Below are 23,760 nucleotides of genomic sequence, written 5' to 3'. Positions count from 1 at the left end.
GACTTCTCAACCTATCCCGAGGCCTGGGAAACAACAACGTATCTAAATAAATAAGCGTTACTAAAATGCTTCAACTTTCATTCACCAAACTTTTCGAATTCGGCAGCCAAAATGTTGGTGGTATAGGGGTGTGCATACCTGCATTTAAATGAAGTTGACCCGATAGCCCGGCCAACACACGACCATTACCGCGCTTGTTTGAGGCTAAAAGACTTGAGTGCTACCGTCGAGGCCTGGGCAACAGCAAAGTAAGAAAATATATACGAGTTAGTAAAAAGCATCAACTTTCAGTGGCCAAACTTGGCATTACTGAAGATGAGGCGTTGGTGGTATAGTGGTGAGCATAGCTGCCTTCCAAGCAGTTGACCCGGGTTCGATTCCCGGCCAACGCATGCCCTTTAACAACACTTGTTTGAAGCTCAAACACTTGAGTGCCATTGCTGAGAAGCAGACACAATTGAATCGCTTATGTTACAACTGGATGTGAGAGCTCATTCTGATTTCCACTTGTGTTGTAAGTGGTTGTCTGTTTCAAAAATTTTTCTATGGTTTTTCAGCTGCAACAAACACTTGCATGCAGTTTAGTCGCCGTTGTGGATAAACTGCTCCAATCACGTTCAGAGTATCAATTTCTGACTGCTCTCACACGAGCTGATACAACAGGTTGCTTACCGAAGCGACGCTCAAAAGCCTCAGCATGTTTCTGCCCCGTTGCAACCCGTGGCCCTTACGCATCTTAGGCAACGCTATGAACGCTACAATACAGAAACTTCAAAGCACCACCGTAGGCTTTCAATAAAATGGAAAAATTCTGGAAATGACTTATGGAAGACAGAAAATGTTTCAGCATTTGATCACCAAAGCAGATAACCAATAAACTTCAGAAACCAAATCAAAGACTTCTCAACCTATGCCGAGTCCTGGGAAACAACAACGTATCTAAATAAATAAGCGTTACTAAAATGCTTCAACTTTCATTCACCAAACTTTTCGAATTCGGCAGCCAAAATGTTGGTGGTATAGTGGTGAAAAGACCTGCATTTAAAAGAAGTTGACCGGGTCAGATAGCCCGGCCAACGCACGACCATTAACGCGCTTGTTTGAGGCTAAAAGACTTGAGTGCCACTGTCGAGAAGCAGACACCATTGAGTTGCTTTTGATACAGCCTGATGTAAGAGCTCTTTCTGATTTCCACTCGTGTTGTGGGTGGTTGTTTTTTGTTTTGTTTTTTCCAAAATTTTCAGTATGTTGTTTCAGCTGCAACAAAAACTCGTTCATGCAGTATAGCGAATTTTAAGGGAGGCACCTTGTTGTGGTGAAAATGCATCTGTCACATTCAGAGTCTCAATGTCTAACTGTGTCACGCGAGTTGAAACAACTGGCTGCCTACTGAAGCAAAGCTCAAAAGCCTCAGCATGTTTCTGCCCGGTTTCGAACCGGGGACCTTTCGCGTGTTAGGCGAACGTGATAACCGCTACACTACAGAAACTACAAGGCATGACTTCAGGCTCCCAGTCTTAAATTAAATTAAGGAACCGACAAAAGGAAGAAAGAAACTGTTTCTTCGTTTGATCTCAATAGCAGATGAGCACCCACGTGAAAACTGTCGCACTATGTGGGAATCAGGCCGGTTTCAGGTTGTTCCAGAAGGAACGGCCGACACAGAGCACCAAACTCGACTCTATTTGCTGTAAATCAAAAGCCCCTCAGACCAAATGCTTGTTTCTGCCCGGTTTCGAACCGGGGACCTTTCGCGTGTGAGGCGAACGTGATAACCACTACACTACAGAAACCACAGCAAAGCCTGCCCATCCTTTGCTGAGTCCTGGGAAACAGCAAAGCAAGAAAAAAAATAAGAGTTGCATTTGATCACCAAAGCAGATAACCAATAAACTTCAGAAACCAAATCAAAGACTTCTCAACCTATCCCGAGGCCTGGGAAACAACAACGTATCTAAATAAATAAGCGTTACTAAAATGCTTCAACTTTCATTCACCAAACTTTTCGAATTCGGCAGCCAAAATGTTGGTGGTATAGGGGTGTGCATACCTGCATTTAAATGAAGTTGACCCGATAGCCCGGCCAACACACGACCATTACCGCGCTTGTTTGAGGCTAAAAGACTTGAGTGCTACCGTCGAGGCCTGGGCAACAGCAAAGTAAGAAAATATATACGAGTTAGTAAAAAGCATCAACTTTCAGTGGCCAAACTTGGCATTACTGAAGATGAGGCGTTGGTGGTATAGTGGTGAGCATAGCTGCCTTCCAAGCAGTTGACCCGGGTTCGATTCCCGGCCAACGCATGCCCTTTAACAACACTTGTTTGAAGCTCAAACACTTGAGTGCCATTGCTGAGAAGCAGACACAATTGAATCGCTTATGTTACAACTGGATGTGAGAGCTCATTCTGATTTCCACTTGTGTTGTAAGTGGTTGTCTGTTTCAAAAATTTTTCTATGGTTTTTCAGCTGCAACAAACACTTGCATGCAGTTTAGTCGCCGTTGTGGATAAACTGCTCCAATCACGTTCAGAGTATCAATTTCTGACTGCTCTCACACGAGCTGATACAACAGGTTGCTTACCGAAGCGACGCTCAAAAGCCTCAGCATGTTTCTGCCCCGTTGCAACCCGTGGCCCTTACGCATCTTAGGCAACGCTATGAACGCTACAATACAGAAACTTCAAAGCACCACCGTAGGCTTTCAATAAAATGGAAAAATTCTGGAAATGACTTATGGAAGACAGAAAATGTTTCAGCATTTGATCACCAAAGCAGATAACCAATAAACTTCAGAAACCAAATCAAAGACTTCTCAACCTATGCCGAGTCCTGGGAAACAACAACGTATCTAAATAAATAAGCGTTACTAAAATGCTTCAACTTTCATTCACCAAACTTTTCGAATTCGGCAGCCAAAATGTTGGTGGTATAGTGGTGAAAAGACCTGCATTTAAAAGAAGTTGACCGGGTCAGATAGCCCGGCCAACGCACGACCATTAACGCGCTTGTTTGAGGCTAAAAGACTTGAGTGCCACTGTCGAGAAGCAGACACCATTGAGTTGCTTTTGATACAGCCTGATGTAAGAGCTCTTTCTGATTTCCACTCGTGTTGTGGGTGGTTGTTTTTTGTTTTGTTTTTTCCAAAATTTTCAGTATGTTGTTTCAGCTGCAACAAAAACTCGTTCATGCAGTATAGCGAATTTTAAGGGAGGCACCTTGTTGTGGTGAAAATGCATCTGTCACATTCAGAGTCTCAATGTCTAACTGTGTCACGCGAGTTGAAACAACTGGCTGCCTACTGAAGCAAAGCTCAAAAGCCTCAGCATGTTTCTGCCCGGTTTCGAACCGGGGACCTTTCGCGTGTTAGGCGAACGTGATAACCGCTACACTACAGAAACTACAAGGCATGACTTCAGGCTCCCAGTCTTAAATTAAATTAAGGAACCGACAAAAGGAAGAAAGAAACTGTTTCTTCGTTTGATCTCAATAGCAGATGAGCACCCACGTGAAAACTGTCGCACTATGTGGGAATCAGGCCGGTTTCAGGTTGTTCCAGAAGGAACGGCCGACACAGAGCACCAAACTCGACTCTATTTGCTGTAAATCAAAAGCCCCTCAGACCAAATGCTTGTTTCTGCCCGGTTTCGAACCGGGGACCTTTCGCGTGTGAGGCGAACGTGATAACCACTACACTACAGAAACCACAGCAAAGCCTGCCCATCCTTTGCTGAGTCCTGGGAAACAGCAAAGCAAGAAAAAAAATAAGAGTTGCATTTGATCACCAAAGCAGATAACCAATAAACTTCAGAAACCAAATCAAAGACTTCTCAACCTATCCCGAGGCCTGGGAAACAACAACGTATCTAAATAAATAAGCGTTACTAAAATGCTTCAACTTTCATTCACCAAACTTTTCGAATTCGGCAGCCAAAATGTTGGTGGTATAGGGGTGTGCATACCTGCATTTAAATGAAGTTGACCCGATAGCCCGGCCAACACACGACCATTACCGCGCTTGTTTGAGGCTAAAAGACTTGAGTGCTACCGTCGAGGCCTGGGCAACAGCAAAGTAAGAAAATATATACGAGTTAGTAAAAAGCATCAACTTTCAGTGGCCAAACTTGGCATTACTGAAGATGAGGCGTTGGTGGTATAGTGGTGAGCATAGCTGCCTTCCAAGCAGTTGACCCGGGTTCGATTCCCGGCCAACGCATGCCCTTTAACAACACTTGTTTGAAGCTCAAACACTTGAGTGCCATTGCTGAGAAGCAGACACAATTGAATCGCTTATGTTACAACTGGATGTGAGAGCTCATTCTGATTTCCACTTGTGTTGTAAGTGGTTGTCTGTTTCAAAAATTTTTCTATGGTTTTTCAGCTGCAACAAACACTTGCATGCAGTTTAGTCGCCGTTGTGGATAAACTGCTCCAATCACGTTCAGAGTATCAATTTCTGACTGCTCTCACACGAGCTGATACAACAGGTTGCTTACCGAAGCGACGCTCAAAAGCCTCAGCATGTTTCTGCCCCGTTGCAACCCGTGGCCCTTACGCATCTTAGGCAACGCTATGAACGCTACAATACAGAAACTTCAAAGCACCACCGTAGGCTTTCAATAAAATGGAAAAATTCTGGAAATGACTTATGGAAGACAGAAAATGTTTCAGCATTTGATCACCAAAGCAGATAACCAATAAACTTCAGAAACCAAATCAAAGACTTCTCAACCTATGCCGAGTCCTGGGAAACAACAACGTATCTAAATAAATAAGCGTTACTAAAATGCTTCAACTTTCATTCACCAAACTTTTCGAATTCGGCAGCCAAAATGTTGGTGGTATAGTGGTGAAAAGACCTGCATTTAAAAGAAGTTGACCGGGTCAGATAGCCCGGCCAACGCACGACCATTAACGCGCTTGTTTGAGGCTAAAAGACTTGAGTGCCACTGTCGAGAAGCAGACACCATTGAGTTGCTTTTGATACAGCCTGATGTAAGAGCTCTTTCTGATTTCCACTCGTGTTGTGGGTGGTTGTTTTTTGTTTTGTTTTTTCCAAAATTTTCAGTATGTTGTTTCAGCTGCAACAAAAACTCGTTCATGCAGTATAGCGAATTTTAAGGGAGGCACCTTGTTGTGGTGAAAATGCATCTGTCACATTCAGAGTCTCAATGTCTAACTGTGTCACGCGAGTTGAAACAACTGGCTGCCTACTGAAGCAAAGCTCAAAAGCCTCAGCATGTTTCTGCCCGGTTTCGAACAGAGGACCTTTCGCGTGTTAGGCGAACGTGATAACCGCTACACTACAGAAACTACAAGGCATGACTTCAGGCTCCCAGTCTTAAATTAAATTAAGGAACCGACAAAAGGAAGAAAGAAACTGTTTCTTCGTTTGATCTCAATAGCAGATGAGCACCCACGTGAAAACTGTCGCACTATGTGGGAATCAGGCCGGTTTCAGGTTGTTCCAGAAGGAACGGCCGACACAGAGCACCAAACTCGACTCTATTTGCTGTAAATCAAAAGCCCCTCAGACCAAATGCTTGTTTCTGCCCGGTTTCGAACCGGGGACCTTTCGCGTGTGAGGCGAACGTGATAACCACTACACTACAGAAACCACAGCAAAGCCTACCCATCCTTTGCTGAGTCCTGGGAAACAGCAAAGCAAGAAAAAAAATAAGAGTTGCATTTGATCACCAAAGCAGATAACCAATAAACTTCAGAAACCAAATCAAAGACTTCTCAACCTATCCCGAGGCCTGGGAAACAACAACGTATCTAAATAAATAAGCGTTACTAAAATGCTTCAACTTTCATTCACCAAACTTTTCGAATTCGGCAGCCAAAATGTTGGTGGTATAGGGGTGTGCATACCTGCATTTAAATGAAGTTGACCCGATAGCCCGGCCAACACACGACCATTACCGCGCTTGTTTGAGGCTAAAAGACTTGAGTGCTACCGTCGAGGCCTGGGCAACAGCAAAGTAAGAAAATATATACGAGTTAGTAAAAAGCATCAACTTTCAGTGGCCAAACTTGGCATTACTGAAGATGAGGCGTTGGTGGTATAGTGGTGAGCATAGCTGCCTTCCAAGCAGTTGACCCGGGTTCGATTCCCGGCCAACGCATGCCCTTTAACAACACTTGTTTGAAGCTCAAACACTTGAGTGCCATTGCTGAGAAGCAGACACAATTGAATCGCTTATGTTACAACTGGATGTGAGAGCTCATTCTGATTTCCACTTGTGTTGTAAGTGGTTGTCTGTTTCAAAAATTTTTCTATGGTTTTTCAGCTGCAACAAACACTTGCATGCAGTTTAGTCGCCGTTGTGGATAAACTGCTCCAATCACGTTCAGAGTATCAATTTCTGACTGCTCTCACACGAGCTGATACAACAGGTTGCTTACCGAAGCGACGCTCAAAAGCCTCAGCATGTTTCTGCCCCGTTGCAACCCGTGGCCCTTACGCATCTTAGGCAACGCTATGAACGCTACAATACAGAAACTTCAAAGCACCACCGTAGGCTTTCAATAAAATGGAAAAATTCTGGAAATGACTTATGGAAGACAGAAAATGTTTCAGCATTTGATCACCAAAGCAGATAACCAATAAACTTCAGAAACCAAATCAAAGACTTCTCAACCTATGCCGAGTCCTGGGAAACAACAACGTATCTAAATAAATAAGCGTTACTAAAATGCTTCAACTTTCATTCACCAAACTTTTCGAATTCGGCAGCCAAAATGTTGGTGGTATAGTGGTGAAAAGACCTGCATTTAAAAGAAGTTGACCGGGTCAGATAGCCCGGCCAACGCACGACCATTAACGCGCTTGTTTGAGGCTAAAAGACTTGAGTGCCACTGTCGAGAAGCAGACACCATTGAGTTGCTTTTGATACAGCCTGATGTAAGAGCTCTTTCTGATTTCCACTCGTGTTGTGGGTGGTTGTTTTTTGTTTTGTTTTTTCCAAAATTTTCAGTATGTTGTTTCAGCTGCAACAAAAACTCGTTCATGCAGTATAGCGAATTTTAAGGGAGGCACCTTGTTGTGGTGAAAATGCATCTGTCACATTCAGAGTCTCAATGTCTAACTGTGTCACGCGAGTTGAAACAACTGGCTGCCTACTGAAGCAAAGCTCAAAAGCCTCAGCATGTTTCTGCCCGGTTTCGAACAGAGGGACCTTTCGCGTGTTAGGCGAACGTGATAACCGCTACACTACAGAAACTACAAGGCATGACTTCAGGCTCCCAGTCTTAAATTAAATTAAGGAACCGACAAAAGGAAGAAAGAAACTGTTTCTTCGTTTGATCTCAATAGCAGATGAGCACCCACGTGAAAACTGTCGCACTATGTGGGAATCAGGCCGGTTTCAGGTTGTTCCAGAAGGAACGGCCGACACAGAGCACCAAACTCGACTCTATTTGCTGTAAATCAAAAGCCCCTCAGACCAAATGCTTGTTTCTGCCCGGTTTCGAACCGGGGACCTTTCGCGTGTGAGGCGAACGTGATAACCACTACACTACAGAAACCACAGCAAAGCCTACCCATCCTTTGCTGAGTCCTGGGAAACAGCAAAGCAAGAAAAAAAATAAGAGTTGCATTTGATCACCAAAGCAGATAACCAATAAACTTCAGAAACCAAATCAAAGACTTCTCAACCTATCCCGAGGCCTGGGAAACAACAACGTATCTAAATAAATAAGCGTTACTAAAATGCTTCAACTTTCATTCACCAAACTTTTCGAATTCGGCAGCCAAAATGTTGGTGGTATAGGGGTGTGCATACCTGCATTTAAATGAAGTTGACCCGATAGCCCGGCCAACACACGACCATTACCGCGCTTGTTTGAGGCTAAAAGACTTGAGTGCTACCGTCGAGGCCTGGGCAACAGCAAAGTAAGAAAATATATACGAGTTAGTAAAAAGCATCAACTTTCAGTGGCCAAACTTGGCATTACTGAAGATGAGGCGTTGGTGGTATAGTGGTGAGCATAGCTGCCTTCCAAGCAGTTGACCCGGGTTCGATTCCCGGCCAACGCATGCCCTTTAACAACACTTGTTTGAAGCTCAAACACTTGAGTGCCATTGCTGAGAAGCAGACACAATTGAATCGCTTATGTTACAACTGGATGTGAGAGCTCATTCTGATTTCCACTTGTGTTGTAAGTGGTTGTCTGTTTCAAAAATTTTTCTATGGTTTTTCAGCTGCAACAAACACTTGCATGCAGTTTAGTCGCCGTTGTGGATAAACTGCTCCAATCACGTTCAGAGTATCAATTTCTGACTGCTCTCACACGAGCTGATACAACAGGTTGCTTACCGAAGCGACGCTCAAAAGCCTCAGCATGTTTCTGCCCCGTTGCAACCCGTGGCCCTTACGCATCTTAGGCAACGCTATGAACGCTACAATACAGAAACTTCAAAGCACCACCGTAGGCTTTCAATAAAATGGAAAAATTCTGGAAATGACTTATGGAAGACAGAAAATGTTTCAGCATTTGATCACCAAAGCAGATAACCAATAAACTTCAGAAACCAAATCAAAGACTTCTCAACCTATGCCGAGTCCTGGGAAACAACAACGTATCTAAATAAATAAGCGTTACTAAAATGCTTCAACTTTCATTCACCAAACTTTTCGAATTCGGCAGCCAAAATGTTGGTGGTATAGTGGTGAAAAGACCTGCATTTAAAAGAAGTTGACCGGGTCAGATAGCCCGGCCAACGCACGACCATTAACGCGCTTGTTTGAGGCTAAAAGACTTGAGTGCCACTGTCGAGAAGCAGACACCATTGAGTTGCTTTTGATACAGCCTGATGTAAGAGCTCTTTCTGATTTCCACTCGTGTTGTGGGTGGTTGTTTTTTGTTTTGTTTTTTCCAAAATTTTCAGTATGTTGTTTCAGCTGCAACAAAAACTCGTTCATGCAGTATAGCGAATTTTAAGGGAGGCACCTTGTTGTGGTGAAAATGCATCTGTCACATTCAGAGTCTCAATGTCTAACTGTGTCACGCGAGTTGAAACAACTGGCTGCCTACTGAAGCAAAGCTCAAAAGCCTCAGCATGTTTCTGCCCGGTTTCGAACCGGGGACCTTTCGCGTGTTAGGCGAACGTGATAACCGCTACACTACAGAAACTACAAGGCATGACTTCAGGCTCCCAGTCTTAAATTAAATTAAGGAACCGACAAAAGGAAGAAAGAAACTGTTTCTTCGTTTGATCTCAATAGCAGATGAGCACCCACGTGAAAACTGTCGCACTATGTGGGAATCAGGCCGGTTTCAGGTTGTTCCAGAAGGAACGGCCGACACAGAGCACCAAACTCGACTCTATTTGCTGTAAATCAAAAGCCCCTCAGACCAAATGCTTGTTTCTGCCCGGTTTCGAACCGGGGACCTTTCGCGTGTGAGGCGAACGTGATAACCACTACACTACAGAAACCACAGCAAAGCCTGCCCATCCTTTGCTGAGTCCTGGGAAACAGCAAAGCAAGAAAAAAAATAAGAGTTGCATTTGATCACCAAAGCAGATAACCAATAAACTTCAGAAACCAAATCAAAGACTTCTCAACCTATCCCGAGGCCTGGGAAACAACAACGTATCTAAATAAATAAGCGTTACTAAAATGCTTCAACTTTCATTCACCAAACTTTTCGAATTCGGCAGCCAAAATGTTGGTGGTATAGGGGTGTGCATACCTGCATTTAAATGAAGTTGACCCGATAGCCCGGCCAACACACGACCATTACCGCGCTTGTTTGAGGCTAAAAGACTTGAGTGCTACCGTCGAGGCCTGGGCAACAGCAAAGTAAGAAAATATATACGAGTTAGTAAAAAGCATCAACTTTCAGTGGCCAAACTTGGCATTACTGAAGATGAGGCGTTGGTGGTATAGTGGTGAGCATAGCTGCCTTCCAAGCAGTTGACCCGGGTTCGATTCCCGGCCAACGCATGCCCTTTAACAACACTTGTTTGAAGCTCAAACACTTGAGTGCCATTGCTGAGAAGCAGACACAATTGAATCGCTTATGTTACAACTGGATGTGAGAGCTCATTCTGATTTCCACTTGTGTTGTAAGTGGTTGTCTGTTTCAAAAATTTTTCTATGGTTTTTCAGCTGCAACAAACACTTGCATGCAGTTTAGTCGCCGTTGTGGATAAACTGCTCCAATCACGTTCAGAGTATCAATTTCTGACTGCTCTCACACGAGCTGATACAACAGGTTGCTTACCGAAGCGACGCTCAAAAGCCTCAGCATGTTTCTGCCCCGTTGCAACCCGTGGCCCTTACGCATCTTAGGCAACGCTATGAACGCTACAATACAGAAACTTCAAAGCACCACCGTAGGCTTTCAATAAAATGGAAAAATTCTGGAAATGACTTATGGAAGACAGAAAATGTTTCAGCATTTGATCACCAAAGCAGATAACCAATAAACTTCAGAAACCAAATCAAAGACTTCTCAACCTATGCCGAGTCCTGGGAAACAACAACGTATCTAAATAAATAAGCGTTACTAAAATGCTTCAACTTTCATTCACCAAACTTTTCGAATTCGGCAGCCAAAATGTTGGTGGTATAGTGGTGAAAAGACCTGCATTTAAAAGAAGTTGACCGGGTCAGATAGCCCGGCCAACGCACGACCATTAACGCGCTTGTTTGAGGCTAAAAGACTTGAGTGCCACTGTCGAGAAGCAGACACCATTGAGTTGCTTTTGATACAGCCTGATGTAAGAGCTCTTTCTGATTTCCACTCGTGTTGTGGGTGGTTGTTTTTTGTTTTGTTTTTTCCAAAATTTTCAGTATGTTGTTTCAGCTGCAACAAAAACTCGTTCATGCAGTATAGCGAATTTTAAGGGAGGCACCTTGTTGTGGTGAAAATGCATCTGTCACATTCAGAGTCTCAATGTCTAACTGTGTCACGCGAGTTGAAACAACTGGCTGCCTACTGAAGCAAAGCTCAAAAGCCTCAGCATGTTTCTGCCCGGTTTCGAACAGAGGACCTTTCGCGTGTTAGGCGAACGTGATAACCGCTACACTACAGAAACTACAAGGCATGACTTCAGGCTCCCAGTCTTAAAGTAAATTAAGGAACCGACAAAAGGAAGAAAGAAACTGTTTCTTCGTTTGATCTCAATAGCAGATGAGCACCCACGTGAAAACTGTCGCACTATGTGGGAATCAGGCCGGTTTCAGGTTGTTCCAGAAGGAACGGCCGACACAGAGCACCAAACTCGACTCTATTTGCTGTAAATCAAAAGCCCCTCAGACCAAACGCTTGTTTCTACCCGGTTTCGAACCGAGGACCTTTCTCGTGTGAGGCGAACGTGATAACCACTACACTACAGAAACCACAGCAAAGCCTACCCATCCTTTGCTGAGTCCTGGGAAACAGCAAAGCAAGAAAAAAAATAAGAGTTGCATTTGATCACCAAAGCAGATAACCAATAAACTTCAGAAACCAAATCAAAGACTTCTCAACCTATCCCGGGGCCTGGGAAACAACAACGTATCTAAATAAATAAGCGTTACTAAAATGCTTCAACTTTCATTCACCAAACTTTTCGAATTCGGCAGCCAAAATGTTGGTGGTATAGGGGTGTGCATACCTGCATTTAAATGAAGTTGACCCGATAGCCCGGCCAACACACGACCATTACCGCGCTTGTTTGAGGCTAAAAGACTTGAGTGCTACCGTCGAGGCCTGGGCAACAGCAAAGTAAGAAAATATATACGAGTTAGTAAAAAGCATCAACTTTCAGTGGCCAAACTTGGCATTACTGAATATGAGGCGTTGGTGGTATAGGGGTGAGCATAGCTGCCTTCCAAGCAGTTGACCCGGGTTCGATTCCCGGCCAACGCATGCCCTTTAACAACACTTGTTTGAAGCTCAAACACTTGAGTGCCATTGCGGAGAAGCAGACACAATTGAATCGCTTATGTTACAACTGGATGTGAGAGCTCAGTCTGATTTCCACTTGTGTTGTAAGTGGTTGTCTGTTTCAAAAATTTTTCTATGGTTTTTCAGCTGCAACAAACACTTGCATGCAGTTTAGTCGCCGTTATGGATAAACTGCTCCAATCACGTTCAGAGTATCAATTTCTGACTGCTCTCACACGAGCTGATACAACAGGTTGCTTACCGAAGCGTCGCTCAAAAGCCTCAGCATGTTTCTGCCCCGTTGCAACCCGTGGCCCTTACGCATCTTAGGCAACGCTATGAACGCTACAATACAGAAACTTCAAAGCACCACCGTAGGCTTTCAATAAAATGGAAAAATTCTGGAAATGACTTATGGAAGACAGAAAATGTTTCAGCATTTGATCACCAAAGCAGATAACCAATAAACTTCAGAAACCAAATCAAAGACTTCTCAACCTATGCCGAGTCCTGGGAAACAACAACGTATCTAAATAAATAAGCGTTACTAAAATGCTTCAACTTTCATTCACCAAACTTTTCGAATTCGGCAGCCAAAATGTTGGTGGTATAGTGGTGAAAAGACCTGCATTTAAAAGAAGTTGACCGGGTCAGATAGCCCGGCCAACGCACGACCATTAACGCGCTTGTTTGAGGCTAAAAGACTTGAGTGCCACTGTCGAGAAGCAGACACCATTGAGTTGCTTTTGATACAGCCTGATGTAAGAGCTCTTTCTGATTTCCACTCGTGTTGTGGGTGGTTGTTTTTTGTTTTGTTTTTTCCAAAATTTTCAGTATGTTGTTTCAGCTGCAACAAAAACTCGTTCATGCAGTATAGCGAATTTTAAGGGAGGCACCTTGTTGTGGTGAAAATGCATCTGTCACATTCAGAGTCTCAATGTCTAACTGTGTCACGCGAGTTGAAACAACTGGCTGCCTACTGAAGCAAAGCTCAAAAGCCTCAGCATGTTTCTGCCCGGTTTCGAACAGAGGACCTTTCGCGTGTTAGGCGAACGTGATAACCGCTACACTACAGAAACTACAAGGCATGACTTCAGGCTCCCAGTCTTAAAGTAAATTAAGGAACCGACAAAAGGAAGAAAGAAACTGTTTCTTCGTTTGATCTCAATAGCAGATGAGCACCCACGTGAAAACTGTCGCACTATGTGGGAATCAGGCCGGTTTCAGGTTGTTCCAGAAGGAACGGCCGACACAGAGCACCAAACTCGACTCTATTTGCTGTAAATCAAAAGCCCCTCAGACCAAATGCTTGTTTCTGCCCGGTTTCGAACCGGGGACCTTTCGCGTGTGAGGCGAACGTGATAACCACTACACTACAGAAACCACAGCAAAGCCTGCCCATCCTTTGCTGAGTCCTGGGAAACAGCAAAGCAAGAAAAAAAATAAGAGTTGCATTTGATCACCAAAGCAGATAACCAATAAACTTCAGAAACCAAATCAAAGACTTCTCAACCTATCCCGAGGCCTGGGAAACAACAACGTATCTAAATAAATAAGCGTTACTAAAATGCTTCAACTTTCATTCACCAAACTTTTCGAATTCGGCAGCCAAAATGTTGGTGGTATAGGGGTGTGCATACCTGCATTTAAATGAAGTTGACCCGATAGCCCGGCCAACACACGACCATTACCGCGCTTGTTTGAGGCTAAAAGACTTGAGTGCTACCGTCGAGGCCTGGGCAACAGCAAAGTAAGAAAATATATACGAGTTAGTAAAAAGCATCAACTTTCAGTGGCCAAACTTGGCATTACTGAAGATGAGGCGTTGGTGGTATAGTGGTGAGCATAGCTGCCTTCCAAGCAGTTGACCCGGGTTCGATTCCCGGCCAACGCATGCCCTTTAACAACACTTGTTTGAAGCTCAAACACTTGAGTGCCATTGCTGAGAAGCAGACACAATTGAATCGCTTATGTTACAACTGGATGTGAGAGCTCATTCTGATTTCCACTTGTGTTGTAAGTGGTTGTCTGTTTCAAAAATTTTTCTATGGTTTTTCAGCTGCAACAAACACTTGCATGCAGTTTAGTCGCCGTTGTGGATAAACTGCTCCAATCACGTTCAGAGTATCAATTTCTGACTGCTCTCACACGAGCTGATACAACAGGTTGCTTACCGAAGCGACGCTCAAAAGCCTCAGCATGTTTCTGCCCCGTTGCAACCCGTGGCCCTTACGCATCTTAGGCAACGCTATGAACGCTACAATACAGAAACTTCAAAGCACCACCGTAGGCTTTCAATAAAATGGAAAAATTCTGGAAATGACTTATGGAAGACAGAAAATGTTTCAGCATTTGATCACCAAAGCAGATAACCAATAAACTTCAGAAACCAAATCAAAGACTTCTCAACCTATGCCGAGTCCTGGGAAACAACAACGTATCTAAATAAATAAGCGTTACTAAAATGCTTCAACTTTCATTCACCAAACTTTTCGAATTCGGCAGCCAAAATGTTGGTGGTATAGTGGTGAAAAGACCTGCATTTAAAAGAAGTTGACCGGGTCAGATAGCCCGGCCAACGCACGACCATTAACGCGCTTGTTTGAGGCTAAAAGACTTGAGTGCCACTGTCGAGAAGCAGACACCATTGAGTTGCTTTTGATACAGCCTGATGTAAGAGCTCTTTCTGATTTCCACTCGTGTTGTGGGTGGTTGTTTTTTGTTTTGTTTTTTCCAAAATTTTCAGTATGTTGTTTCAGCTGCAACAAAAACTCGTTCATGCAGTATAGCGAATTTTAAGGGAGGCACCTTGTTGTGGTGAAAATGCATCTGTCACATTCAGAGTCTCAATGTCTAACTGTGTCACGCGAGTTGAAACAACTGGCTGCCTACTGAAGCAAAGCTCAAAAGCCTCAGCATGTTTCTGCCCGGTTTCGAACAGAGGACCTTTCGCGTGTTAGGCGAACGTGATAACCGCTACACTACAGAAACTACAAGGCATGACTTCAGGCTCCCAGTCTTAAATTAAATTAAGGAACCGACAAAAGGAAGAAAGAAACTGTTTCTTCGTTTGATCTCAATAGCAGATGAGCACCCACGTGAAAACTGTCGCACTATGTGGGAATCAGGCCGGTTTCAGGTTGTTCCAGAAGGAACGGCCGACACAGAGCACCAAACTCGACTCTATTTGCTGTAAATCAAAAGCCCCTCAGACCAAATGCTTGTTTCTGCCCGGTTTCGAACCGGGGACCTTTCGCGTGTGAGGCGAACGTGATAACCACTACACTACAGAAACCACAGCAAAGCCTGCCCATCCTTTGCTGAGTCCTGGGAAACAGCAAAGCAAGAAAAAAAATAAGAGTTGCATTTGATCACCAAAGCAGATAACCAATAAACTTCAGAAACCAAATCAAAGACTTCTCAACCTATCCCGAGGCCTGGGAAACAACAACGTATCTAAATAAATAAGCGTTACTAAAATGCTTCAACTTTCATTCACCAAACTTTTCGAATTCGGCAGCCAAAATGTTGGTGGTATAGGGGTGTGCATACCTGCATTTAAATGAAGTTGACCCGATAGCCCGGCCAACACACGACCATTACCGCGCTTGTTTGAGGCTAAAAGACTTGAGTGCTACCGTCGAGGCCTGGGCAACAGCAAAGTAAGAAAATATATACGAGTTAGTAAAAAGCATCAACTTTCAGTGGCCAAACTTGGCATTACTGAAGATGAGGCGTTGGTGGTATAGTGGTGAGCATAGCTGCCTTCCAAGCAGTTGACCCGGGTTCGATTCCCGGCCAACGCATGCCCTTTAACAACACTTGTTTGAAGCTCAAACACTTGAGTGCCATTGCTGAGAAGCAGACACAATTGAATCGCTTATGTTACAACTGGATGTGAGAGCTCATTCTGATTTCCACTTGTGTTGTAAGTGGTTGTCTGTTTCAAAAATTTTTCTATGGTTTTTCAGCTGCAACAAACACTTGCATGCAGTTTAGTCGCCGTTGTGGATAAACTGCTCCAATCACGTTCAGAGTATCAATTTCTGACTGCTCTCACACGAGCTGATACAACAGGTTGCTTACCGAAGCGACGCTCAAAAGCCTCAGCATGTTTCTGCCCCGTTGCAACCCGTGGCCCTTACGCATCTTAGGCAACGCTATGAACGCTACAATACAGAAACTTCAAAGCACCACCGTAGGCTTTCAATAAAATGGAAAAATTCTGGAAATGACTTATGGAAGACAGAAAATGTTTCAGCATTTGATCACCAAAGCAGATAACCAATAAACTTCAGAAACCAAATCAAAGACTTCTCAACCTATGCCGAGTCCTGGGAAACAACAACGTATCTAAATAAATAAGCGTTACTAAAATGCTTCAACTTTCATTCACCAAACTTTTCGAATTCGGCAGCCAAAATGTTGGTGGTATAGTGGTGAAAAGACCTGCATTTAAAAGAAGTTGACCGGGTCAGATAGCCCGGCCAACGCACGACTATTAACGCGCTTGTTTGAGGCTAAAAGACTTGAGTGCCACTGTCGAGAAGCAGACACCATTGAGTTGCTTTTGATACAGTCTGATGTAAGAGCTCTTTCTGATTTCCACTCGTGTTGTGGGTGGTTGTTTTTTGTTTTGTTTTTTCCAAAATTTTCAGTATGTTGTTTCAGCTGCAACAAAAACTCGTTCATGCAGTATAGCGAATTTTAAGGGAGGCACCTTGTTGTGGTGAAAATGCATCTGTCACATTCAGAGTCTCAATGTCTAACTGTGTCACGCGAGTTGAAACAACTGGCTGCCTACTAAAGCAAAGCTCAAAAGCCTCAGCATGTTTCTGCCCGGTTTCGAACCGGGGACCTTTCGCGTGTTAGGCGAACGTGATAACCGCTACACTACAGAAACTACAAGGCATGACTTCAGGCTCCCAGTCTTAAATTAAATTAAGGAACCGACAAAAGGAAGAAAGAAACTGTTTCTTCGTTTGATCTCAATAGCAGATGAGCACCCACGTGAAAACTGTCGCACTATGTGGGAATCAGGCCGGTTTCAGGTTGTTCCAGAAGGAACGGCCGACACAGAGCACCAAACTCGACTCTATTTGCTGTAAATCAAAAGCCCCTCAGACCAAATGCTTGTTTCTGCCCGGTTTCGAACCGGGGACCTTTCGCGTGTGAGGCGAACGTGATAACCACTACACTACAGAAACCACAGCAAAGCCTAACCATCCTTTGCTGAGTCCTGGGAAACAGCAAAGCAAGAAAAAAAATAAGAGTTGCATTTGATCACCAAAGCAGATAACCAATAAACTTCAGAAACCAAATCAAAGACTTCTCAACCTATGCCGAGTCCTGGGAAACAAGTCAAGTCAAGAGTCAAGAAGCTTTTTATTGTCATTTCAACCATATATAGCTGTTGCAGTACACAGTGAAATGAGACAACGTTTCTCCAGGATCAAGGTGCTACATAAAACAAAGACAGGGCTAAGGACATGTAAGTAGTCTTAGCCACATAAAGTGCAACTGTGCAACCTGGTGCAAACAGTGCAGGACAAGACAAGCAAGACAGTGCAGGACAAAAGACAGTGCAGGACAAAAAACAGTGCAGACATTAAGTTACAAGACAATACAAAAAGTACAAAAAATGCAATACACAGAAGACAATACACAGTAACAGAAACAGCGCCGACCGACCGGTGTAAATACTGAATGTTCAAACAGTATTTTGTGCAGTAAAAGAATGAACAGCAGCAGGTTCTTAGCAGCAGGTCCTTTGGATTATATATGGAGTTGTGCAAAAAACAGCAGATGACTGAGATATTGTCCAATATGTGCAAAAACAGCAGAAAAGTGTGCAAAACAGTGTGTGTGTTTTGTGAGGGTCTGTGCAGTCCATACAGATGATATGTGTGTATGTTGTGCTCAGTATAGTACAGTTCGGTTATTGAGAAGTCTGATGGCTTGTGGGAAGAAACTGTTACGCAGTCTGGTCGTGAGGGCCCGAATGCTTCGGTACCTTTTTCCAGACGGCAGGAGGGTGAAGAGTGTGTGTGAGGGGTGTGTGGGGTCATCCACAATGCTGTTGCCTTTGCGGACGCAGCGTGTGGTGTAAGTGTCCATGATAGAGGGAAGAGAGACCCCAATGATCTTCTCCGCTGTCCTCACTATCCGCTGCAGGGTTTTGCGATCCGAGATCGTACAGTTCCCAAACCAGACAGTGATGCAGCTGCTCAGGATGCTCTCAATGGTCCCTCTGTAGAACATGGTCAGGGTTGGGGGAGGGAGATGTGCCTTTCTCAGCCTTCGGAGGAAGTAGAGACGCTGCTGGGCTTTCTTGGTGATGGCGCTGGTGTTGAGTGACCAGGTGAGGTTCTCCGCTAGATGAACACCCAGAAATTTGGTGCTCTTGACGATCTCTACAGAAGATCCGTCGATGTTCAGCGGAGAGTGGTCGCTCTGTGCTCTCCTGAAGTCCACAACCATCTCTTTAGTTTTGTCCACATTCAGAGAAAGGTTGTTGGCTCTACACCAGGCAGTTAGTTGTTGCACCTCCTCCCTGTATGCTGACTCGTCGTTCTTGTTGATGAGACCCACCACGGTCGTGTCATCGGCGAACTTAATAATATGATTCGATCTGTGCATTGCTGCACAGTCGTGAGTCAGCAGAGTGAACAGCAGTGGACTGAGCACGCAGCCTTGAGGAGCTCCAGTGTTCAGTGTGGTGGTGCTGGAGATGCTGTTCCCGATCCGGACTGACTGAGGTCTCCCAGTCAGGAAGTCCAGGATCCAGTTGCAGAGGGAGGTGTTTAGTCCCAGCAGGCTCAGCTTCCCAATCAGGTGCTGAGGGATGATTGTATTGAATGCTGAACTAAAGTCTATGAACAGCATTCGTACATAAGTGTCCTTATTGTCCAGATGGGTGAGGGCTAAGTGGAGGGCTGTGGTAATGGCATCGTCTGTGGAGCGGTTTGGACGATACGCGAACTGTAGGGGGTCAAGTGAGGGTGGTAGCTGGGTCTTGATGTGCCTCATGACGAGCTTCTCGAAGCACTTCATAACTATGGGTGTGAGTGCAACGGGACGATAGTCATTGAGGCAAGACACTGTAGACTTCTTTGGGACAGGAACGATGGTGGTAGTTTTGAGGCACGTAGGAACAACGGCGCTGCTCAGGGAAATGTTGAAGATGTCCGTAAAGACATCCGCTAGCTGTTCCGCACATTCTCTGAGCACCCTGCCAGGAATGTTGTCTGGTCCAGCAGCCTTCCGTGGGTTAACTCTGCATAGAGATCTCCTCACGTCGGCCGTGGATAGACAGAGTACCTGGTCGTCGGGACGAGGGATGGTCTTCCTTGGCGTAACGTTGTTCTGTACCTCGAACCGAGCGTAGAACTCGTTCAACGCGTCTGGGAGGGAGGCGTCGCTATCACAAGCAGGTGAAGCTGTCTTGTAGTTTGTGATCGCCTGTATGCCCTGCCACATGCGCCGGGTGTCTCCGCTGTCCTGGAAGTGGCTGTGGATTGTCTGGGCATGTGCACGCTTTGCCTCTCTGATGGCTCGGGACAGTTTGGCCCTTGCTGTTCTTAGGGCCACCCTGTCCCCTGTTCTGAAGGCTAGGTCCCTAGACCTCAGCAGAGCACGCACATTAGCATTCATCCACGGCTTCTGGTTGGGGCGTGTAGTGATGGTCTTGGAAACGGTCACGTCATCAATGCACTTGCCGATGTAACTGGTCACTGCTGACGTGTACTCCTCCAAGTTGACGGAGTCGCCGTTGGTTGCAGCCTCCCTGAAGATATTCCAGTCAGTGCACTCAAAGCAGTCCTGAAGAGCAGAAGTGGCTCCTGCTGGCCAGGTTTTCACCTGCTTCAGAACCGGTTTTGAGCGTCTGACGAGTGGTCTGTATGCTGGAATTAGCATAACAGTGATGTGGTCTGAGTAGCCGAGGTGGGGGCGGGGCTCCGCACGGTACGCGCCGGGAATGTTTGTGTAAACAAGATCCAGCGTGTTTTCACCTCTCGTAGCAAAGTCCACATGCTGATGGAATTTAGGGAGCACTGACTTAAGATTTGCATGGTTGAAATCTCCGGCGATGATAAAAAGTCCGTCGGGGTGAACATTCTGTAGGTCGCTAATAGCTCCGTATAGCTCACTTAGCGCCTCTTTAGCATTAGCGCTAGGGGGAATGTAAACTCCGACAATGTAAACAGTAGTAAATTCCCGTGGTAAATAAAATGGTCTGCATCTAACAGTCACAAACTCTACTGACGATGAGCAGTAAGTAGAAACAAGCACAGAGTTCTTGCACCATTCCGTGTTGATATAAACACACACACCACCACCGCGAGTCTTACCGCAAAGAGCTGCATTTCTGTCGGCTCTAAATGAAGTTAGACCGTCCAGCTGAATGGCGGTGTCCGGAACTCTGTCGCTGAGCCACGTCTCCGTGAAAACAAACACACAGCAGTTTCTAACCTCTCTCCGTGTAGAGCGTTCGAGTCGGATGTAGTCCAGTTTATTGTCCAGGGAGCAAACGTTGGATAGTAGAATGGATGGGAGAGCCGGCCGGCTAGGGTTTGTTTTTAGCCTAGCACGGACGCCCGCTCGCTTACCGCGCTTCCGCTTCCTCGCGAACCGCTTTCGGCGTCCCCTCCCCTGGTCTCTGGTATCAGGCGACACCGGGGACTGGAGGCCTGGTCTCCGCAGCAAGCCGAGGTCACGAAGCCTAACCAGTACATCATCGTGCAGGTTGGTTGTTACACGATTTCTGTACTTTATTAGGTCCTGGTGTTTGTATACATGTTTGTATACATGAACACCGCTGTCTCTGGCATCCATGTAGAAGCAATGGTCGGGCTCAGAACCGTAAATAAAGACTTAAAAACGTAATTAGCACCGTATTGAATCCGGAGAGGCCGCTGCGTGCTACTGCCGCGCCGCCATCTTGGATCAGTAAACAACAACGTATCTAAATAAATAAGCGTTACTAAAATGCTTCAACTTTCATTCACCAAACTTTTCGAATTCGGCAGCCAAAATGTTGGTGGTATAGGGGTGTGCATACCTGCATTTAAATGAAGTTGACCCGATAGCCCGGTCAACACACGACCATTACCGCGCTTGTTTGAGGCTAAAAGACTTGAGTGCTACCGTCGAGGCCTGGGCAACAGCAAAGTAAGAAAATATATACGAGTTAGTAAAAAGCATCAACTTTCAGTGGCCAAACTTGGCATTACTGAAGATGAGGCGTTGGTGGTATAGTGGTGAGCATAGCTGCCTTCCAAGCAGTTACCCGGGTTCGATTCCCGGCCAACGCATGCACTTTAACAACACTTGTTTGAAGCTCAAACACTTGAGTGCCATTGCGGAGAAGCAGACACAATTGAATCGCTTATGTTACAACTGGATGTGAGAGCTCATTCTGATTTCCACTTGTGTTGTAAGTGGTTGTCTGTTTCAAAAATTTTTCTATGGTTTTTCAGCTGCAACAAACACTTGCATGCAGTTTAGTCGCCGTTGTGGATAAACTGCTCCAATCACGTTCAGAGTATCAATTTCTGACTGCTCTCACACAAGCTGATACAACAGGTTGCTTACCGAAGCGACACTCAAAAGCCTCAGCATGTTTCTGCCCCGTTGCAACCCGTGTCCCTTACGCATCTTAGGCAACGCTATGAACGCTACAATACAGAAACTTCAAAGCACCACCGTAGGCTTTCAATAAAATGGAAAAATTCTGGAAATGACTTATGGAAGACAGAAAATGTTTCAGCATTTGATCACCAAAGCAGATAACCAATAAACTTCAGAAACCAAATCAAAGACTTCTCAACCTATGCCGAGTCCTGGGAAACAACAACGTATCTAAATAAATAAGCGTTACTAAAATGCTTCAACTTTCATTCACCAAACTTTTCGAATTCGGCAGCCAAAATGTTGGTGGTATAGTGGTGAAAATACCTGCATTTAAAAGAAGTTGACCGGGTCAGATAGCCCGGCCAACGCACGACCATTAACGCGCTTGTTTGAGGCTAAAAGACTTGAGTGCCACTGTCGAGAAGCAGACACCATTGAGTTGCTTTTGATACAGCCTGATGTAAGAGCTCTTTCTGATTTCCACTCGTGTTGTGGGTGGTTGTTTTTTGTTTTGTTTTTTCCAAAATTTTCAGTATGTTGTTTCAGCTGCAACAAAAACTCGTTCATGCAGTATAGCGAATTTTAAGGGAGGCACCTTGTTGTGGTGAAAATGCATCTGTCACATTCAGAGTCTCAATGTCTAACTGTGTCACGCGAGTTGAAACAACTGGCTGCCTACTGAAGCAAAGCTCAAAAGCCTCAGCATGTTTCTGCCCGGTTTCGAACCGGGGACCTTTCGCGTGTTAGGCGAACGTGATAACCGCTACACTACAGAAACTACAAGGCATGACTTCAGGCTCCCAGTCTTAAATTAAATTAAGGAACCGACAAAAGGAAGAAAGAAACTGTTTCTTCATTTGATCTCAATAGCAGATGAGCACCCACGTGAAAACTGTCGCACTATGTGGGAATCAGGCCGGTTTCAGGTTGTTCCAGAAGGAACGGCCGACACAGAGCACCAAACTCGACTCTATTTGCTGTAAATCAAAAGCCCCTCAGACCAAATGCTTGTTTCTGCCCGGTTTCGAACCGGGGACCTTTCGCGTGTGAGGCGAACGTGATAACCACTACACTACAGAAACCACAGCAAAGCCTACCCATCCTGTGCTGAGTCCTGGGAAACAGCAAAGCAAGAAAAAAAATAAGAGTTGCATTTGATCACCAAAGCAGATAACCAATAAACTTCAGAAACCAAATCAAAGACTTCTCAACCTATCCCGAGGCCTGGGAAACAACAACGTATCTAAATAAATAAGCGTTACTAAAATGCTTCAACTTTCATTCACCAAACTTTTCGAATTCGGCAGCCAAAATGTTGGTGGTATAGGGGTGTGCATACCTGCATTTAAATGAAGTTGACCCGATAGCCCGGCCAACACACGACCATTACCGCGCTTGTTTGAGGCTAAAAGACTTGAGTGCTACCGTCGAGGCCTGGGCAACAGCAAAGTAAGAAAATATATACGAGTTAGTAAAAAGCATCAACTTTCAGTGGCCAAACTTGGCATTACTGAAGATGAGGCGTTGGTGGTATAGTGGTGAGCATAGCTGCCTTCCAAGCAGTTGACCCGGGTTCGATTCCCGGCCAACGCATGCCCTTTAACAACACTTGTTTGAAGCTCAAACACTTGAGTGCCATTGCTGAGAAGCAGACACAATTGAATCGCTTATGTTACAACTGGATGTGAGAGCTCATTCTGATTTCCACTTGTGTTGTAAGTGGTTGTCTGTTTCAAAAATTTTTCTATGGTTTTTCAGCTGCAACAAACACTTGCATGCAGTTTAGTCGCCGTTGTGGATAAACTGCTCCAATCACGTTCAGAGTATCAATTTCTGACTGCTCTCACACGAGCTGATACAACAGGTTGCTTACCGAAGCGACGCTCAAAAGCCTCAGCATGTTTCTGCCCCGTTGCAACCCGTGGCCCTTACTCATCTTAGGCAACGCTATGAACGCTACAATACAGAAACTTCAAAGCACCACCGTAGGCTTTCAATAAAATGGAAAAATTCTGGAAATGACTTATGGAAGACAGAAAATGTTTCAGCATTTGATCACCAAAGCAGATAACCAATAAACTTCAGAAACCAAATCAAAGACTTCTCAACCTATGCCGAGTCCTGGGAAACAACAACGTATCTAAATAAATAAGCGTTACTAAAATGCTTCAACTTTCATTCACCAAACTTTTCGAATTCGGCAGCCAAAATGTTGGTGGTATAGTGGTGAAAATACCTGCATTT

The 23,760-nt window shown here is 44.8% G+C and overlaps 31 non-coding genes across 31 annotated transcripts; 11 read left to right on the top strand and 20 right to left on the bottom strand.

The window, feature by feature from the left end:
- Nucleotides 1–320: 320 nt before the first annotated feature.
- Nucleotides 321–392, top strand: trnag-ucc. Its single transcript has one exon. It is a non-coding gene; the product is annotated as a tRNA-Gly (tRNA).
- A 1,024-nt stretch (nt 393–1,416) lies between these two features.
- On the bottom strand, nt 1,417–1,489 carry trnav-aac. The gene has a single exon. It is a non-coding gene; the product is annotated as a tRNA-Val (tRNA).
- A 231-nt stretch (nt 1,490–1,720) lies between these two features.
- Nucleotides 1,721–1,793, bottom strand: trnav-aac. The gene has a single exon. It is a non-coding gene; the product is annotated as a tRNA-Val (tRNA).
- A 439-nt stretch (nt 1,794–2,232) lies between these two features.
- trnag-ucc lies at nt 2,233–2,304 on the top strand. Its single transcript has one exon. It is a non-coding gene; the product is annotated as a tRNA-Gly (tRNA).
- A 1,024-nt stretch (nt 2,305–3,328) lies between these two features.
- On the bottom strand, nt 3,329–3,401 carry trnav-aac. The gene has a single exon. It is a non-coding gene; the product is annotated as a tRNA-Val (tRNA).
- Nucleotides 3,402–3,632: 231 nt separating this feature from the next.
- trnav-cac lies at nt 3,633–3,705 on the bottom strand. The gene has a single exon. It is a non-coding gene; the product is annotated as a tRNA-Val (tRNA).
- A 439-nt stretch (nt 3,706–4,144) lies between these two features.
- trnag-ucc lies at nt 4,145–4,216 on the top strand. The gene has a single exon. It is a non-coding gene; the product is annotated as a tRNA-Gly (tRNA).
- Nucleotides 4,217–5,240: 1,024 nt separating this feature from the next.
- trnav-aac lies at nt 5,241–5,313 on the bottom strand. Its single transcript has one exon. It is a non-coding gene; the product is annotated as a tRNA-Val (tRNA).
- A 231-nt stretch (nt 5,314–5,544) lies between these two features.
- trnav-cac lies at nt 5,545–5,617 on the bottom strand. Its single transcript has one exon. It is a non-coding gene; the product is annotated as a tRNA-Val (tRNA).
- Nucleotides 5,618–6,056: 439 nt separating this feature from the next.
- On the top strand, nt 6,057–6,128 carry trnag-ucc. The gene has a single exon. It is a non-coding gene; the product is annotated as a tRNA-Gly (tRNA).
- Nucleotides 6,129–7,152: 1,024 nt separating this feature from the next.
- On the bottom strand, nt 7,153–7,226 carry trnav-aac. The gene has a single exon. It is a non-coding gene; the product is annotated as a tRNA-Val (tRNA).
- Nucleotides 7,227–7,457: 231 nt separating this feature from the next.
- On the bottom strand, nt 7,458–7,530 carry trnav-cac. Its single transcript has one exon. It is a non-coding gene; the product is annotated as a tRNA-Val (tRNA).
- Nucleotides 7,531–7,969: 439 nt separating this feature from the next.
- On the top strand, nt 7,970–8,041 carry trnag-ucc. Its single transcript has one exon. It is a non-coding gene; the product is annotated as a tRNA-Gly (tRNA).
- Nucleotides 8,042–9,065: 1,024 nt separating this feature from the next.
- On the bottom strand, nt 9,066–9,138 carry trnav-aac. The gene has a single exon. It is a non-coding gene; the product is annotated as a tRNA-Val (tRNA).
- A 231-nt stretch (nt 9,139–9,369) lies between these two features.
- Nucleotides 9,370–9,442, bottom strand: trnav-cac. Its single transcript has one exon. It is a non-coding gene; the product is annotated as a tRNA-Val (tRNA).
- A 439-nt stretch (nt 9,443–9,881) lies between these two features.
- On the top strand, nt 9,882–9,953 carry trnag-ucc. Its single transcript has one exon. It is a non-coding gene; the product is annotated as a tRNA-Gly (tRNA).
- A 1,024-nt stretch (nt 9,954–10,977) lies between these two features.
- On the bottom strand, nt 10,978–11,050 carry trnav-aac. Its single transcript has one exon. It is a non-coding gene; the product is annotated as a tRNA-Val (tRNA).
- Nucleotides 11,051–11,281: 231 nt separating this feature from the next.
- trnav-cac lies at nt 11,282–11,354 on the bottom strand. The gene has a single exon. It is a non-coding gene; the product is annotated as a tRNA-Val (tRNA).
- Nucleotides 11,355–11,793: 439 nt separating this feature from the next.
- On the top strand, nt 11,794–11,865 carry trnag-ucc. Its single transcript has one exon. It is a non-coding gene; the product is annotated as a tRNA-Gly (tRNA).
- Nucleotides 11,866–12,889: 1,024 nt separating this feature from the next.
- Nucleotides 12,890–12,962, bottom strand: trnav-aac. Its single transcript has one exon. It is a non-coding gene; the product is annotated as a tRNA-Val (tRNA).
- Nucleotides 12,963–13,193: 231 nt separating this feature from the next.
- Nucleotides 13,194–13,266, bottom strand: trnav-cac. The gene has a single exon. It is a non-coding gene; the product is annotated as a tRNA-Val (tRNA).
- A 439-nt stretch (nt 13,267–13,705) lies between these two features.
- Nucleotides 13,706–13,777, top strand: trnag-ucc. Its single transcript has one exon. It is a non-coding gene; the product is annotated as a tRNA-Gly (tRNA).
- A 1,024-nt stretch (nt 13,778–14,801) lies between these two features.
- Nucleotides 14,802–14,874, bottom strand: trnav-aac. Its single transcript has one exon. It is a non-coding gene; the product is annotated as a tRNA-Val (tRNA).
- A 231-nt stretch (nt 14,875–15,105) lies between these two features.
- Nucleotides 15,106–15,178, bottom strand: trnav-cac. Its single transcript has one exon. It is a non-coding gene; the product is annotated as a tRNA-Val (tRNA).
- Nucleotides 15,179–15,617: 439 nt separating this feature from the next.
- On the top strand, nt 15,618–15,689 carry trnag-ucc. Its single transcript has one exon. It is a non-coding gene; the product is annotated as a tRNA-Gly (tRNA).
- A 1,024-nt stretch (nt 15,690–16,713) lies between these two features.
- Nucleotides 16,714–16,786, bottom strand: trnav-aac. Its single transcript has one exon. It is a non-coding gene; the product is annotated as a tRNA-Val (tRNA).
- Nucleotides 16,787–17,017: 231 nt separating this feature from the next.
- On the bottom strand, nt 17,018–17,090 carry trnav-cac. Its single transcript has one exon. It is a non-coding gene; the product is annotated as a tRNA-Val (tRNA).
- Nucleotides 17,091–21,126: 4,036 nt separating this feature from the next.
- Nucleotides 21,127–21,197, top strand: trnag-ucc. The gene has a single exon. It is a non-coding gene; the product is annotated as a tRNA-Gly (tRNA).
- A 1,024-nt stretch (nt 21,198–22,221) lies between these two features.
- trnav-aac lies at nt 22,222–22,294 on the bottom strand. The gene has a single exon. It is a non-coding gene; the product is annotated as a tRNA-Val (tRNA).
- Nucleotides 22,295–22,525: 231 nt separating this feature from the next.
- Nucleotides 22,526–22,598, bottom strand: trnav-cac. The gene has a single exon. It is a non-coding gene; the product is annotated as a tRNA-Val (tRNA).
- A 439-nt stretch (nt 22,599–23,037) lies between these two features.
- On the top strand, nt 23,038–23,109 carry trnag-ucc. The gene has a single exon. It is a non-coding gene; the product is annotated as a tRNA-Gly (tRNA).
- The last annotated feature ends 651 nt before the right edge of the window (nt 23,110–23,760 follow it).

The sequence above is a fragment of the Tachysurus fulvidraco genome, chromosome 1 (genome assembly GCF_022655615.1).
Source record: "Tachysurus fulvidraco isolate hzauxx_2018 chromosome 1, HZAU_PFXX_2.0, whole genome shotgun sequence".
Lineage (NCBI taxonomy): Eukaryota > Metazoa > Chordata > Actinopteri > Siluriformes > Bagridae > Tachysurus > Tachysurus fulvidraco.
This window is presented reverse-complemented; position numbering and strand designations above follow the sequence as displayed.